Source organism: Falco cherrug, chromosome 3, assembly GCF_023634085.1.
Source record: "Falco cherrug isolate bFalChe1 chromosome 3, bFalChe1.pri, whole genome shotgun sequence".
Classification (NCBI taxonomy): domain Eukaryota; kingdom Metazoa; phylum Chordata; class Aves; order Falconiformes; family Falconidae; genus Falco; species Falco cherrug.
This window is the reverse complement of record NC_073699.1, coordinates 33,930,279-33,947,976: the sequence shown is the minus strand read 5'-3', so window position 1 is coordinate 33,947,976 and position 17,698 is coordinate 33,930,279. Positions and strand designations below refer to the sequence as shown.

General features: G+C 39.5%; 1 long non-coding RNA gene across 1 annotated transcript in view; it reads right to left on the bottom strand.

Annotated features, from left to right (window-relative positions):
- Nucleotides 1-14,846: 14,846 nt before the first annotated feature.
- The window catches only part of LOC114017593 (uncharacterized), a 53,810-nt gene continuing 50,958 nt past the window's right edge, over nucleotides 14,847-17,698 (bottom strand). The window contains exon 5 of the long non-coding RNA XR_008731484.1: nucleotides 14,847-16,193. This is a non-coding gene — a long non-coding RNA (uncharacterized LOC114017593). The remainder of the gene's footprint in view (nucleotides 16,194-17,698) is intronic.

The window sequence follows — 17,698 nt, the reverse complement described above, 5'->3', positions numbered from 1 at the left end:
TTCAAGGAATAGGCTGAAATCTTTCTATTAGTTTTCTACGGGTTCATGGAGGAATGATAGCAGTTACCACTGGAGAATAATTATTGTACCCAAGATGAAACTTCAGGCAGAGAATTATAGATTTGTAACATGTAAACCAGACCAGAGCTACATCTGTAAAGTAAATTATACAGTGCCAGACACCAGATTGCTTTCAGAACAGACCTTCGCATGTTTTTGACCTCTTCCAACTTGCACACTCCCAAATTATTCCTGGCCGTAATGGAGAAAATAGCATTAGCAGGGGACCATTCCCAATAGGTGGCCCATATGCAGCCAACCTGCTATGGAAGGTAAAGGAGTGGAAGAATACAGATAAGGTTTATGGTTCATTTGCCTGGCAATGAGGTTTGCTTATGGAGAAACCATCCAAAAGGACAACCAGAAAACCACAGACTCACCATTCAAGGACAATGTAGATGGTGTTACTTTAGCTTTGCTCTGTCTATTCATCAGACATCAGAGTGTGTTCAGAATATAATCAAAGGGAAAAGTCATCTAGAATACAGGCACACATCCATTAATATTACCAAGTAGCTGCCCATACAGCTCAGTCTGAGCAAAATGGGAATGATCTTTTCTCTGCTTCTGGTTCTTCCTGGCAAGCATAACCAGCAGCTTTCTGCCCCGGTCAATCTTTTTGCTGAGGTTGTGCAGGCTGCTTTGGATACTAGATTTTATTTTCCAAAAAGGTAACATGGTGCAGTGACACCTCAGACCTGTACTGAGGTGGAAGATTTTCTAGGTCTTCTGCTTCACAGCTCCATTCTCCCTTGCATATTCCTTCTTCCCCAATAAAAATATATCCTATCCTCTTATCTCTTCTCCCTGGCTTTGCAGCCCTGTCCCCTCTCTTTGACCAGCTTTGGCTTCTGTCAGGTCCTTTCTAAGTTATTCAAATTCATTTGCAAGGAACAAAAACAACTAGCTTCCTAGTTTTGCTTTCTGCAGCTTCAACATGTTGGAGCTGATACAAAATGAGTAGCAGGACTACATGTCTAGGAGTGAGGCAGCAAAGAAGAGAGGAGAAACAGAAGATGCCCCTTTCAGCAGGGGTTTTGTTGCTGGCATCTGACTTTTTGTAACAGGGTCTGAGAAAATTAATTGTACTTTGCTGGTGGCTGTGCAAGTTGCTGTTAGCGTGCATTCTGTTTCTGTTTTTCAAGTGAAGACAACCATTGTATAATGCAAATAAAAGAAGTATATTCACACCAGGCTCCACAGAGAAACTCGGCAGTTGAAGTTTACCCTCAAAAGAGAATAAAAAATAAAGACTGGCTCTTCTTGCCTGTGTTGTTTTTCTTTGCCCTTTGTTTGCTTTTATGCTACCTGATATAGTTTGTTCATCCAGAGCATGCAGTCTAAAAAAGTTCCATGAAGTGGCCAAATCGACTCAATCTGTTGATTGAGAAGTCTCTGTAGTTATTCATATACATTTCCCTTCCTCATTCACCCTCTTTGCCTTCAGACATTCTCAGACACATGGTTTAATTCAGGTGCTTTCTATTTTATGCTTTGCAATGCATTATTCATAGTAGTGCCTAGGTGACAATGTTATGTGGGAATTAGTCATCTCCTATTCATTGGTTTGCCAGCAATTTGAGTTGTCTGACTCTCAGACTGATTTAGGAAAATACGTAATTATCCCAGGAAAATTTCTTTGAAAACATACAAATGGATTTTTCAGTTCATTAAAACTCTACTGTGATCTCTTTATACATAATCCTTTCAATAAGTAATTTCAATCTATATTTAAATAATGTAAGTCTTTGTAGTTTGCTAGAACTTTATCCAGCTGCTGGAGATCGCTGAATAGATCCCAGGGATTCTCACAGAAACTAACTTTAGTTTACTAAGGCTCATCTTTTGAGGCTGTCTTCAAAGTCAATGGAGCTGCAGGTTTCCAAGGACAAGTCAGAGTTGGAGGCTTCCTTGGGTAGTGTAATCAGCCACTACATTAGAAGTCTGATATGTCTGTGCTTCCTTTGGTAGCAAGCTCAGACACTCAAGGGGTTTGACTCAGACTTTTATCCTGCAGAGATGTTTAACTAGAGTCTCTTGCAATTTATGGGCTCTGGGCGAGTAGTTATCTTGCATCTGCAGTATCCTGTACCATGTGTGGATGCATGATCTTGTATCTTGTACATGAAAAATCAACAGAGCAAGTTACTAACATATAGGGAAATGTTTGAGCCAGTATTTGTTGTCTTCATCATGTCTCAATCCATTTCATTGTTTGTTGTGGTTGACAGAACTGAGGCACTGAGAGTACATATAACATCAATTAAATCATGCAAAAATTGGTGAGGGGATTCAGAAAGCTTGGAGTCTTACTGTGGAAGATGATCTAAGTCCATAGAGTCCTATCATGTTAGGAATGGATACCAGTACAAAAGCAGCAGGTATGACCATCTGAAAAGGTGATCTCTATGGAAATACACTAGAAAAGTAGTTAAGAAATTTGAGGTCATGAATCCAAAAGGTGGGAGTCCTGAAAGCATGATATTTTCAGTCCCAAAAATGGGAATTGCTGGACTATAATAGTCCAAACAAGCCACTAAGGGAACAGACTCCCCCCATAAAGGAGAAAGAGACTAAAGGGGTGGGGGGGAGTGGGGGGAGTTCCCTGGTATTGATATGCAACACTGGACACTGGACTTCAGACTGGAGAAAGCAATGGGAAAGCAAGATCTTGGTCTCAATCCTCTCTATCTTTGCATGTACACTCAGAGAAGAACAGGGGAGTCAGTAAGCGGGACAAGAAAACATGCAGAATTATGGTATGGCAATCAATGAACACAGAGAAACATTTTTTGAAAACTTTGAAATGAGAAAGCTGAATAGGTACGTATTCATGGGAGATACAGAGCCTCAGTAATGGGTTGAGGATTAGGACAGGTCTTAAAGCATTTGATAAAGGGATAAATCGCGATCTCTTTCCAGGTGGATAAAGGTGACTGCTCTGTCAGATTTACTCCTGAGGATGAAATGTGGCAAACAGAAGAATAAGCAAGAGGAAAATATTTGCTATCCAAAAGGCTTGGAAGGGCTACTTGCTGCAAACTAGGACTCTGCCACGCCTAGGACTGACTGGATGAGGGTGGGTTTATGTATTTATACCTGCTTCATCTAGATGTATGGGGGAACAAACACGTAGTAATAAACCTTGTCTGGGATCTTGCCTTTCTACTTTCTCTTCTTGTCAGTAGTTGAAGATCACCCCCCTCCCTTTCAAGTGAATGAAGCGTCCCAGCTCTGATCTGCTTCTAGTTATATCAAAATAGGTCACCTGGGACCCAGTGGAAGAAGAATGTTGATACACTTTATATATATATATATATATCAGTTAGAGGGCCTTACAAGCCATGTGCCACCAGTGGTGCTTAGGATACACATGCCTTGCCATACTCTTGTCATCTGGGTATCTGCACAAAGATGAGAGATGGCAAAATAGTAAGTGATACAACAGTAACTCCCTCTAAGGAGCTCGTGGTAGCTGACCACTCAGTGTCACTCATTCTGAGTCTGCCCAGCAGCTGAATACATGGAGGGATGTCAGATCCTAGATCTTCCAGAAAATTTTTAAAAGAGCAGGTCAGATCAATGTTTTTGTATTACATTGTACTTAAGAATAAGCAAAGTATATCACAAACCTGTCAGAATGAGAGATTTTATATATTCATTTTTGGGGCTGATTAAGATTTCTTTTAAGTTCCTGTAAAGGTCTACTTTTTTGTTGTGATTGTTAGGAACTATTATTTTTCATTCAGATCTATGGCACCTTTTTTTTTTTTTTTTTTTTGTACTGTTCAGCTGCATGGAAATAAATTGTTTTATTACTGAAATGTGAAAACAAGGATTATCTCACTGGGGTATAATAAATCTTGGTTAAAATACAGATTATTTTTGTTAATGTAATGATTCTATGTTTTAAAAATGTAAAGGTTGTGACAAAAATCAACAAAAGCCAGGAAATTCAAAGTTAATGTTGAATTGTGTCCATAAAGCACCTCATTAAGCCCAGACATTGTATCCCATATGGAATCATACAGTTTCCAGAGACAAATGTAATTTTTCATAATACAAGAGTGTGTTAAGGACAGAATCAGTGGATGTCGCTGATCTAGCAAAAAAATAATTCTAGTGTTCACATACTCTGTAATCCATGAGAGGTGGTTCCATCTGGATTTAAGCAATCAAGCACTCTTCTTAGCATAAACTGGCACAAAAAGCCTGAAAAAAACCCAGCCTTGAGTTCAGTTTCAATGCAAGGCATGTAGCAGGGGAGCTTAATGGTGTCCATCCACTGTGCCTTGCTAATAGTCACAATTTTAGAAAATGATTTCTTGGTTTAGCATCAGAACTGTTTGTATACTTTGTGTTGACTTTCTTAATGAAAAAATAAAGTATGTAAAAAATTGTCTCTTATAGCAAGATCTCAGTCATCAAGCATTTCACTGATGCATAAACAAGTAAGAGCTGGAGCCCTCCAAGTTTGCCTGCAGAATCACCATAGGGCTGACAAGAATCCCAATGCTTCCAGAGTTTGTAACTTGAAAGTAAACCCACACCATTCACTCCCAAGCCATTGCACTAGACTTTTGATGGCTTTTTGAAGACAGAATTTCCAAAATCCCCAGGGCAAGTCTTACACTTTTTTGGATTTTTCTGGAAAATTGGGGTTTGTTTTTTGGGGGTTTTAGTTGTTTTGTATTTGGGGTTTTTTTCTTCATTTTTCTGCTTTGTTTTGTTTTGTTTGGGTTTTTTTGTGGGAAAGAAAATAGGAAAATTTAAAACGTGGAAGTTCCTACCATACAACATGTCCCAAATACATATAATTTGGGGGTTTACTTTCTTTTTTTTTTTTATCTTGCAGAAGTTAAATTGTGAAAAAAAAAAATCAGTTTGTGTCCATTTGTGAAACACACGCAAATACTGCGTAGCTCCTCTGCTATCCCGGGAGTGTTGTGCAGCACGCCAGCTTAGCAGGGCAGAGGGGAGCTTTTTTAATTAGGCAGAAGTGCCGGATAAAATGGTTTTGTTTTCCAAACCTTACTTACCTTACCGTGTGGATTACCTGGGGAGTCTAAAGCTTGGAAAGTGTGCAGTGGTCTGCAGTGGAAAGTGTGCAGTGGTCTGCAGTGATCTCAGTAGCAAGCAAACATGTGATGCTCCCTGAGTGCTGCCAATGCACAGAGTATAGAGTGTTGGCTGATGTCAGGCTGGGAGGAGAGGCTGTGAAGTCGTGGGTCAGGGTCATGAGCACAACATGGAAGCCAAGAGGAGCTGTTCTTCTTTATGGAAACACAGGGACTTCCTGGTCTGAGCCTGAGCAGGTAAGGTGGAAATGAGCCTCCATATGTTGAGCTGGAGCCAGACCCCCTTCTGGCAGCTCATCCCTTGAGGGCAAGGCTGCTGGGACACTATCTTAGCTTCTGGAGGGAAGAGAAAGCCTTGGAGGCATGCACTGGCCTGACAGAAAACCCAGGAGATGAGGCAGCAGCAGGAGAAAACCGGGTATGCTATTGGCACAAAAGAACTAACTGAATGGCTTCAGGAGGACATGGACAGGAGCTCCATGGGAGGAAGAACCCTCTGTCCCATCCAATGGCAGTGGATCAAAGAGGTGAGGTGTAATTCATATGTATATACTGGAAAGCTTGAGAGCATTTCTATATAAAACAAAAAGCAACCAGGAAGAAACAGCTCAGTGTTGTCACTGGAGGAGATAACGCTCATACCATGCTTGTAGAGTGGGGGTAGCCAAACCGCACTGCTCCCAGAGACCAAGGAACTTCAAGCAGAGAGGATTAGAGGGCTTTGAACTGGATGCCTGTTGAAGAAAAGAATAAAAAGAGAAGGGAAAATATTCTTGTTGCAAGACATCTGGAAACCCCAGCTGTTACTGACCTCTTTCTAAAAACCTGGGAGCATTGCAATATTTCACCTTCCACTGAAATTCTCTGGCTTTAGTCTGGATTTAAAAGTGTTTTTAAGACTTTCCTTGGGGATTCAAACATAATGTGCTGAGCAACTGCACTCTGATTATAAAGATTCATTAAGCTGTCTAAAATCAGGAGCCCCAAAACTGAAGTATCCAAAATCATCAGTCACTTTGAAAATTTAGGTAATCTTTTCCCTGTCTTTTCTCTTTGCCAGCTTAGACCTCTCCTTGATCTATGGCCCTTTTACATTTTTCCCAAGCTAAGAGAGATTAAGCTGTAAGAGAAGAGCCAGATCTGATTTAACTGTCACTCAGAATCAGCAGCTTCAGGGCTACGAAGTCTGCAAAGCTCCTTTGAATTGACTGTCACAAAGGCATTTTTAGGTGTCAAGACCTATGTTTGTTACCTTAATGTTTTCTCGAAGAATACCATCAAAGCATAAGCTTTATCTTGGTTCTAAGGTATCTATAAACTAACCTAACCAACAGGTACTTTAATGTTGTTATTGGCTTAATCTTGATTTGAAAAAATTCATTTGACATTGTTTGGGATTCATTCCATGAAAAACAAGATCAGAACACAGCCTCTCGGTACCTGTAAATAATATATCATGGACAGATTCAAAATGATTCTGCTCGCACTTTGAGTCTGCTGGCACAGTCTTATAAATTGATTAGTGGTAGCAAGCAGATAAACACAGGGTTAGTGCTGAGGTACTGCTTCAATCCAGAGCTCATTTGCCATCACTTTTAACATATGTTTAGACATGCTATGTCCCCATATTAAAACTCTTTTGACCTACAGGCCTAAAGCAAGATTTAGGCTGAATTTAAACACCTCACACAGCAATTTTTTCCACCAACTAAGGCTCTGAAGAGCTCTGAGAGTCTCTAGGGCTTCCCTCCTTAGACTAAATGTTTCCTACTTTTTCCTCAGAACTGCCCTAGATGCAGTGACTTGGTCCTTTGCCCTTGCTTACACTTCACCAAGGTCTGGACAGTCAGCACCGGAGACGCCCAGGGCCATGTCCATACCCAGGCTACAGAGCAAGCCAGGGTCAATGTTCAGTCTTTGGACAAGGTACACCCAAAAGCCCAAATCCTCCCTTTCACTTCCCAGAATGGGAAGTCGATGTCTAAATTGTCTCTTGGACACTGTTCCTGATGAATGCTATTCCTCTGGCAAGGGAAAAAACTCTTCCAAAGAGCATGTTAATAATTAAACAGCCCACTTGACTGCAAGCAAGTGCCCCTTCTTAAGTGGTATAGATACAGCCTTAGACAGCACTGCAAGGGGGCAGAGAGGTAAGTGCTTAGTTTTTCAATGCACACTTTTTAATTCAGTTTTGTATTTCAATATTGTAATCATGTCCTGATTTTCTGACATGTTAACTCCACAGGTCCCTCTCAAGGATTTTTTTTCATAAAGGTACCCTTGTTAATTCCAGTCCATAATCGGATAGCTCAAGCTCCTTCACTTATTCCCTTTATGGTCAGCAGGTTTGAAAATCACCTGATTTTTATTTCAGTGACTAAACAGTGAACCCGAACCTAACTTCAAGCACATGGATTTGGATATTTTGACAACCACTGTCTGTCTTGACAAGTTCTTGACAATAATGTTATTACTTCATCCTGCTGAACTAGCAAACTGACAAATAGTCCTCTTTCTTTCAAGTCAGTGCCAGAATGCTGATTCTTTACTAGAAAGTACTGAGCTAATTATAGCCATGTTTAACATTTATTAGCTTAATCTGAGATTTAAATTTTATTGTACTTTTAAAAATGTTCCATTGTGCTTAAGCAGCAGTTAGATAACTAAGACCATAATCTCATTGAATAGAAAGGTACTAGACAAGGTTTTGCAAGCAGGAATGATTGGAAGAATTCAAAGTAATAAGAAAATCTTTGTCCTTTTAATTTGATCTCAAATCTTGTCATTGCTCTGACTACAAAATTTCTAGGTAAATGAAAAATGTCACTCACTTAAAATACCAGGAAAACCAAAATGTTCTGAATTTTGCAGGTATGAGAATATAATAATTCCTCTTGTAGTTTCAGTTCAGCATGATCATTCTTTCCTTATCTAAACTGTTGCATAGATCTCTGCATTCTGAGACTATATTCTACCTCAAAAGTGGCTGAATTTTAACAATGGATGAAATAAGCCATTACACAGTTCGTGTGTTAAAGTGCTCCAAGACCCTTTGGGAGAAGGTATTATATATATGTACCAGAGGTATTATTTCAAGGCAGCAACTCTGCCAAATGTTAAACTGAGACTGAAGTGTTACAGCTGAGTTGTTAACCTCTGGAAAGAGGGGTTTAAACTGCAAATGCTGACCTAACCTTACCTCTGGGGGAGCAAATAGTAATAATGAAAAATTATGCAGCTTTCACCTCCTCTTCAAAGAAAAAATAAAACCTAAACATTTTAAGCTTCATTTTATACTCTTTTCCTCCAGTTAATTTAGACAAGCTTGTTAGCAAAATAATAGTTCCTGTGCTTAGTAAGCAGTATTTCAACTTTCTGACTCCCATTCAGCTGGAAAATCACAAGGTCAGGTTGCTTTCATCTTTGATTTGTAAGTAGAAGAGAATTCTGCTCTTGGCCTTCTCAGTGCCTTCATCAGAAAATACAACAAACACAAAAGATAGACATGCCAGACACCAGTAGGTCCCAATATATAAAACCACAGAAGCAAGCAAGTAGAAGGGATGGAGGCGAAAGATGACAGAAAAAGTATTGTTTCAGATTTACAATCTTTGGTTGTTACCTTTAAAAGAGAAGGAAAAGACAGAATACTCTGCAGTTATGTAGAAGGCCATAATAGACAGAAAGAGAAAACACATCCTGCTTTCAGCAGGCAGGGAGGAAGGGAGAGGCTGTCCAGCTCCACTCAGAACAAACTTTATTTATAAACTCTTGGAGACAGGTGTCACAAAGCAGCCTCAAGTGGTGGGACTGTATTTATTCATTAAAAGGGGTTTTCACTGCATCTAATAAATGCTTTATTTCTACTTCTCTAAATATAGCAGGATCTTACTTAAAAATTAAATGTGAGACTCTTCTTGAAACTCCTGGTAAGAGGGCTTTAACTACTGATTACTGAAATACAGGAAGATATGCAAGAAAAAAGATTATTCAGATGACAGTGTTTATCATGCTCTTTATATTTTCCTCTGAGCTGTCCCTGTTATCAGAAATTGGATAGTTTGATAAGACAAAATGTGATAACTTTTATGCTTTCAGACCAGTAGAAAGCAAAAAGGAAGCAAAGTAATGCAAAATAATTACTGCACCATCTACATGGTCTGTGGCCCTATCAGGTTCACAAAGGTGCTACACAATTTTTCTCTCCCATCTTGTCTTCCTCATTAGATTCAGACCATGAATCTCTTCATTTGGCCCTTTGCAAGTAAATTAGGACACCTTCCCACTTGGTCTTCAGCAAACTACTAATGCAGTCCAGCTGTTTGGGGTTTTTTTCCCCCCAAAAGCCACAGAAAGAGCTGGACAAGGGTAAAAAATCACAGCTACAGCCACAGACAGACACAAGAGAAGAAAAAAAAGAGCAATCCCATGTACTACATTCCTGCCATGGTTGCTTCTCCACTCACACCACCTACGATGTCCCTTTCTGCAGTCAGCCCCTCAGCCTGCCCCACTGCAGGTGGGCAAAGGTGGGGCAGGACTTCACCTTCGAGCTGTGGGGAGCGATTGTGGTGAGTTGACCCTGGCCGGATGTCAGGTGCCCACCAAAGCTGCTCTATCACTCCCCCCCCACCACTCAGCTGGACAGAAAAGAGAAAATAAAAAAAAAGGCTTGTGGGTCAAGATAAGGACAAGGAGATCACTCACCAATTACCATCACAGGTAAAACGGGCTTGTCTTGGGGGAAATAGTTTAATTCATTACCATCCAGATCAGAGCAGGATGATAAGAAATAAAACCAAAACTTAAATACAACCTTACCCTACCCCTCCCTTCTTCCTGAGCTCAGCTTCATTCCTGGTTTTCTCTACCTCCTCCCTATCCAGTGGTGCAGGGGACAGGGAATGGAGGTTACAGTCAGTCAATCACACGCTGTCTCTGTTGCTCCTTCTTCCTCCTCAGGGTGAGGACTCCTCACACTCTTCCCCTGCTCCAGCATGGTGTCCCACCCATAGCAGACAGTCCTCCATTAACTTCTCCAATGTGGGTCCTTCCCACAGGCTGCAGTTCTTTACACACTACTCCACCACGGGTCCCCCCCACCAGGTGCCGTCCTTCAGGCACAGCCGGCTCCAGCGTGGGTCCCCCACGGGGTCACAGCCCGGCCAGCAGCCCTGCCCCAGCCTGGGCTCCTCTCCATGGGGCCACAGGCCCTGCCAGGAGCTGCTCCAGTGCAGGCTGCCCGTGGGGGCACAGCCTCCTCTGGGCATCCACCTGCTCTGGCGTGGGGTCCTCCACAGGCTGCAGGTGGATATCTGCTCCAGCATGGACCTCCACGGGCTGCAGGGGGACAGCCTGCCTCACCGTGGGCTTCATCATGGGCTGCAAGGAAGTCTCTGCTCCAGCACCTGGGGCACCTCCTGCCTCTGCTTCTGCACTGATCTTGGTGTATGCTCACATATTCTCACTTTTCTCTTCTGGCTGCAATTTGTTACACAATTACTTTTTTTCCCCCTTAAATTCATTTTCCTAGAGACACTACCACCATTGCTGATAGGCTTGGCCTTGGCCAGAAGTGGGTCCATCTTGGAGACAGCTGGCATTCATTACATAGGGGAAGTTTCTAGCAGCCTCTCAAAGAAGCCACCCCTGTAGTCCTTCCGCTACCAAAACCTTGCCATGCAAACCCATCACAGTGATGAAGTATAGCTCTTGGAGGGCTTCAGGGAGAAGAAAAACACAAACCAGAGATTTAAAACACACCCTCCCTAGCAGAATACTTGCTGATATATTTTTTTTGGGGGGTGCAGAGGTTTGAGCTTGCCCCTTTACCCATTTACCATGGTTTATTTATCAAACAGTGTTCCCTGGTTTAAGAAAGCATGACCCTTTTCTTCCAGTGTGTGACAATATCTGAGCAAGAGAAGTCCAGCCTCAGAGGTTGGTTGGCATTTTCTGTCACTAGTCCTTAGGTACGGATGTCTCTAATATGCTCATACCCATAGGTGGAAATCGTGGAAACAAATCATGGTCTGCAAACTTCTAGTGCCTCAAGAGACTCTAGCGCATAAGACCAGACATAGCTGGTCCCTGGAACAATGTCCCTACTGCAGTGCTTTCACCTCTGATTCAAAGGTGAAGATGCATACTGAGTGGATGGTGAGAAGTTTTGATGGCTTACAGTAATCCACTGACCACAAAAATTTGGGGTCCATGAAAATGATCTGTCAGCTTCAGACTGTTCTCTCCTGGAACTTATCAACCCAAAATTGGAATTCTGTGCTGCTGCCAACAAGTCCAAATAGGCTTCCTTTGTTTTCCTGGCCTCTATGTAACCATGCTATCAAAAAGCAAATTAAGGTCAGAAAATCAGAAGGCAGAAATGATGAGTAACAAAGGCTGAAGATGTATAGTTCCAGTGGGAAAATGAATTGTAAAGACCTTGCAGTTAAAGACTGCAATCAGCATTCAGAGGCACCCTGGAGGTGTGCTCATGAGAGCTGGAAATATTTCAAAAGCTTTACAGCATTAAAATAAAGCTATCCTAAAAATATAGCTATTTTAAACAAAACATACTGAGGAAGAGGTATGAAGAGTTTCAATAATCTTTTACATATTTATATATGGAGAACATATTTTTTCTTTCTTTGAAATTATACTTGTTTAAGAAATTGTCTATTTTACTGTTCTAAATACAATTTTCAAAATTACCATGCAACTTCTACTTGAGCTGCAAAATTTTGAGAGATATTTCATAGAAAATCCAGAAGTATTTTCTTTTTCTTCCAAGCCAGAGCAAACCAGAAATTTCAAAACCTCCAGATTGAGTGTGAAATGGATATTGCAGATCTACACAGCTGCATTCACATTTCAAAATAATTATTCTCTGTGTATGCTTATCTGTGATGGCCTAATTTTGCTATTAATTCATTTACTATTAGTTTCCTATCTGCAGAACAAATGCAATTAATGTTCTGGCATTTATTCATATTTTATGATCATCTCACAACAATTAGAAGTTTTCTCATTAAATAATGCTTACTTCATAAATATTTTCAACAGGGTAGCATATCAGAACTGAAAACAAAGCAATCAGAAGATCATCCATATTAAGGTGATGACGTCTTGAGATTTTCTCCTGATTATTGTGCTTCATAATGATATTTCTAAATTAATGTGTATGTGTGTGTGTTAGATGAAATATAATTAAACACTGCTTCAGAAATGGATGCATTATTTCACATTGGTATTACCAAGTTTTTATACATATGTATTTTATTTTTATATGTAGAAGACTAAATTTCCTCCAAATCCTGCAGGTATAAGTATGAAGCATGTGCATATAAAAGGGGATGAAGGTGTGAAAAAATGTAAATATTTTTAAGGGAGATATTACTGCACGTTCCTGTAGGTGTGCAATGATCTTAATTGACCACACAAACTGACCACCGTCAGTAGGTGTCGTAATAAATACCATTTCCTGATTTTAAGTAAAAGTAGCAGGCACACTTTTCACTCAGTTTTTGGTGATTCTGGGATAAGAAACATTAGAAGAATTATGTTGTTTAGGTAGTTATTAATAATGTAGAAAATAACCCTAAACAGTCAGACAGAACAGGCTCCTAAACATGTTGACAGCCTGGAAATTTTCCAAAACCACTGTTGTATGCATGTTCTTACCTGCACCCACACAGGACTTTGCATATCTTCTCAAGACACTGGATTTTTACTCAGTCTCCAGGACTCTGCAGGTTGCAGGAATACAGGTTATGCTTTGCCCCAGAAAAACAAGTGTGACACCAGCCTACCAAACACCAGTCTTTGAAAATGTGAGTTACAATGCAATATCACTATGACTTCATACAGCTATTGCCATTTTCTTGTTCCCATAACTGAGGGTACACTCAACAGCAAATAGTAAATTAGGGTTATTTTTCCACTGATTTGGAGGAGCATTCTATCAGATTGTTATTATTAGAATGTTTCACAAACCAGGCTGATCTGCAGGATGAATAGACATTTTTATCCTGCCAGGACAAGAGGACAAAAGAACAAAAAAATTCTAATGACTTTTCAAAATCTCAGATAAAAAGTTTGAATAAAGTTTTGCTTTTTGTATATATTTTATTACTTTACTATATTTCATCAATAAAAACAGTTTCTCGAATTGTCCATAATTATATTTAAATGGAGGCACTAATGTAACATTCTGTTGGCTTAAACAAATTGTTCATTTTTAACCCCTAACCTCAGACACAAGCTGCCAGGGTAAAACTGCATTGTCATGTGGCAATTTTTTAAAACATTGATAGTCTCAGATTATTATTCTTGATTTTGATATAATTATTTAAATAATTCCTGTCCGTCTAGAATATAATATTTCTGGGTCATCTCCAGATTACACAAGACAGTTGATTTAGTCTCATGCTTGATTGTGAAAAATCCCTACTCCCCTTTCCGTTCTTTCCATCTTCTCCCCTGCCAGGTAAATCACATTTTTTTAAAAAGGCACAGTGTTATTGGTTGGGGTTTTTTTAGCAGATCAGAACTAAGACGATTCATGAATTCTGAATATCTAATTTCTATACTTTTTTAGGATAAAGAATTGTTTATAGCAAAAGACTGCATAAAGTGAAATCTTGGTCACACAAAAATGACAGCAAAATCAGTTTTGGCTTTTGTGAGAAGGAATTCTATGTAACTCTTGAGGAAAAACTCTGAGTTTCAGTATTCTTACCCTAATTAGATCCAATCTTTCTTCTATATAACCTTACTATATACACTAGCTGTAGATTTCCTTTTCCTTGATTTCCTTGATTGAGTCAGGGAGAAGCACAGATAACAACCACTGTCTATTAAAACACCTTTCATTAATTAAGCTGTAACCGTTAACATAATTAAACCATTATTATTAATAGCAAACATCTCTCTACCCAGTGCATTCACTTACTTCTTATGCAGTTCACTCTCCAAGTACTTGGATTTCCTCAATTATCTGGTTGGAGTTAAGGCATGAACCCCAGCTGCAGAAGCAACAGCTCATCCAGATGTGCCAGTGGCTTCTGGGCTGGTCTTCAGAAAGATCCCAAGACTCCCTCATCCCACCAGACATGAACATCACCCTGTAGTCTTTCTTTGCAAACAACAGTCTCCACCTTCCCACACAAGGTCCAAATCATGCAGCTCCTTGCTGGTGCCCATACGTGCTGGTGGCTTTCCACACTTTTGGTCCGGCCCTTGGTGTCCCGAGCTTCTCTGTTCTTGCAGATCCAGCAGGACTGCTGGCCTCTGGAGCTCACCAGTTCCTGGGACAGTCACACATTCCTCAGCTGGTTACCCTTCCACTCTTTGTCCTGCTTTTGTTCAGTACTTATATCTCTACCAACGTACATGGGTAACCACAGAAGGGACTGCTACAGCACCCTATGCTCACAGGCCACTTGTGGAGCTTCCTCTCCACAAAACAGTAATAGTTATTTATTATATGTGTGATACACATGTAGGAAACAAAGAACCTGCTAATATGCTATAAAATATGTTACAACTTTGAGCCTGGCATCTAATAATACCTACAGGTGGTAACTGTACAAGTTTTAGGTTATCTCACAAGATTTCCTTCCAATAAATGCTGTATATTATACCTCCACAGTGTTAACTAAAAAAAAAAAAACCACAAAACCAAACAAACAAAAAAAAAAAACCAACCCATTTATTTCCTGTGGCCAAGCTGAATAAAACATAAGAAATAGAAAAGAGTTTAAAGCAAATTTAATTTTTATACTTATTTCAATTTCATTGATCTAGGTTACTGTTATCTGTGAATGTAACTTAAATAATAACAACAACGTGATAGTAGCAATCAAATCAAATTATGTTAGGTGATGTATTTTCATATTTGTCAACCCAGTCATTGCCCTCAACTATTTCTCCACTATGGAAACTCTGCTATCCTGCCAATATCTCTATATTATCATCTCTGTTAAGACAGGAAACCAGAAATAGATTTGCCATACATAATCCAGTTATGAACCTGCTTTATTGGAATGAAATACTTTAAATCCCAGTGGTTAGCAAGATGCAGACCTTCAAAGTATTCACTGTTCTGAGGCAGACTATCACCTATACTGACTTCAGGTCAGTAAGATTTTGGTTAAAAAATCTGTACTTAAGGAAAGTGAAAACAACATTTTCTAAAAGAAGAGAAGGTGGCTTATTTTTGAGAAATTATTTTTATTGTTGTTGCTTTTATTGTGGGTAGTTGTTTGGGTTTTTTTAATTGGCAATGGGGGAAAACATTTCATTGTAGAGGAATGAGGCTGGGCTAATTAGCATTGATAATATACAGCTGTGGGTTGGCTTCATGGTTGTCAAGTTGGCCGATGTAGGTAAGGTGCAGGTGTGGCTGGTTCTGTTAAGTGGTTGAGAGCCAGTGAAGGGAGAGCAGCTGAGGAAGAAGGGGAGAGAGGAAGAAGCAGAGAAAAGAGAGAGAACACATTCCCTGGAAGAGGTGAGATGAGGAGAAGGCAGCAGAGGGACTGACATGAAGAGTGTCATGTATGCTGGTATGAGGTGGTAAAAGACCTTGTTGTAGCTGGCTAGTTTGGAGAGTGCTGTGACATTTCATTGGTTTTAATATGAGTTCATTGCAACTACTCAGAAGCTGGAATATCAGGGGTAAATGCAGCAGTAAAATAGTGAACATCATTAAGCAGATCCGATTTGGACAAAATCAATATGTCTTCCCTATTCTTCATGCAGTTACAGAAGCAAATCACCATGATGGTATGATGTCAAGCATGTCAGAGTCACAGTATTTGAAATGTGCTAGAAATTGTAAAACCCTTCTCAGGTGTTGTTCCGTCTTGTTAAGGATCTGTGATCAGGAAGATTTCTCCCCTTCTCTTTGCTGCTTCTTCTGGCTGTTTCCCACAGCAGAATTCATTAAGAAAACTAAGAAATGCCATGAACTACATTTAAAAGGGAAGCATCATCTTTACTAACTGTTCCCATCACAAAGCATTTCTTTGCCTTGGAAGAGGACTGTTTTCCTGTTGGCTGCATGCAGAGAATGGAAATGGGGAAAAAAATGAAATTGTAGAAACATTCTTAAAAAAGACATACATTGTACAGATTCCTAAAAACCCTTCCAATTATCCAAAGATTTAATCAAGCATTGTCTGCTATGGGCATATGTATGTGCCTGGGGTATCCTCATACGCTAAGCATGACTAGCAGCTCTACTTGCACTGTTAGTAGCTGCTAAGCTCAAGAAGATGCTCTAACCAGAAAGATAAAAGTGTTCCAAGTACTGTAATGGAGTTGCAGGGAATGAAGATATATGAAGTGTGAGAGGAAAAGCAATATGTGTTAAGATTTTGATCCTATGAACTGATGTGGTCTGCAATCACACTGTTAGAGCTGTCTGACTCTTTAGGCAGTCTAGTCCCGTTGCTGGAGCCCTGTAGTATGGCATCAAAGTGATCAGTGGTAAAATGGGCAGTAAATTGTAAATATCAACCTTTCCTGCTGGTTTTACACTTTGATAAGAGCTGAGATAGTGCTTTTCAAATAAAATATATTTTTCCTTTCTGCACTTCAGCATTTTCAGTTTGGAAAAGCCTAATACATTTCAGGTCATATAGCTTGCTCCCTAAAGTGAGATATTTACTAATTTAGAAGCTGCTATCAAAAATAGCAAGAAATAGGAAATGAAAGAGAGAGCAAAACAGTGAGACCTTTCCTGGCACAATAATCTCTAAGGCTTTGACCCAGCAAAAAATCATCTCTGCTTAATCTTGAACATGCTGGCAAAAGTTCCAAATAAGATATCAGGAAAGGCAAACGTATTTGTGCAGTGGAAGAGTTTGTATTAACTTATCACTTTGTAATTTACTGAAAAGGTTACTTTATTTGAAATGATTATTCTTTAAAAGCCATAGTAATTTTTGTCTAACTAGAGAGGGAGACAGAGTCAAACACAAGTGTCTTGACAACACTTTCATCTGACAGACTGGAATTGGACTGTAGGTAAGACATGGTTCAGGATTCCACTTTCATTTCCCTTCAGTGTAAGTTTCACTTATTAGTTATCTTGGATTCAAATGCATTTAATAATTTTTTTAAAAATTATTGTTGTACTAAGTAAGCACTAAACTAGTTTCTGTGAAGTATGTTGAGATCCCCAGGAAAAAAAGCACTATCACAAAAAAAACCCAAAAGTCAATAAAATATATTTAAAAAATATTAATAAACTCCAGTAATGATGACATTTTGTCACAGAAATTCTCAGTCCTCTGTGCTGCTCCCATACACAATACAGTATTCAAATAAGATATGCAGCTTTTTACAACAAAATTTTGCATTTTCAAACATTCTTCTTGATTTTAAACATTTCTCATATTATACTTGACATGAACATTCTTTTTCTGCTTTTTCTGCTCAGTTGTTGGCAGCTGTTACAGTGCTGTAATCTGAAAAAAAATAAAAGCTTGCAGAATGGCTAAGTATCATATATTACATGTATTCCTTATTTGGTGAAAATTATGTTAGGTGAATGTACT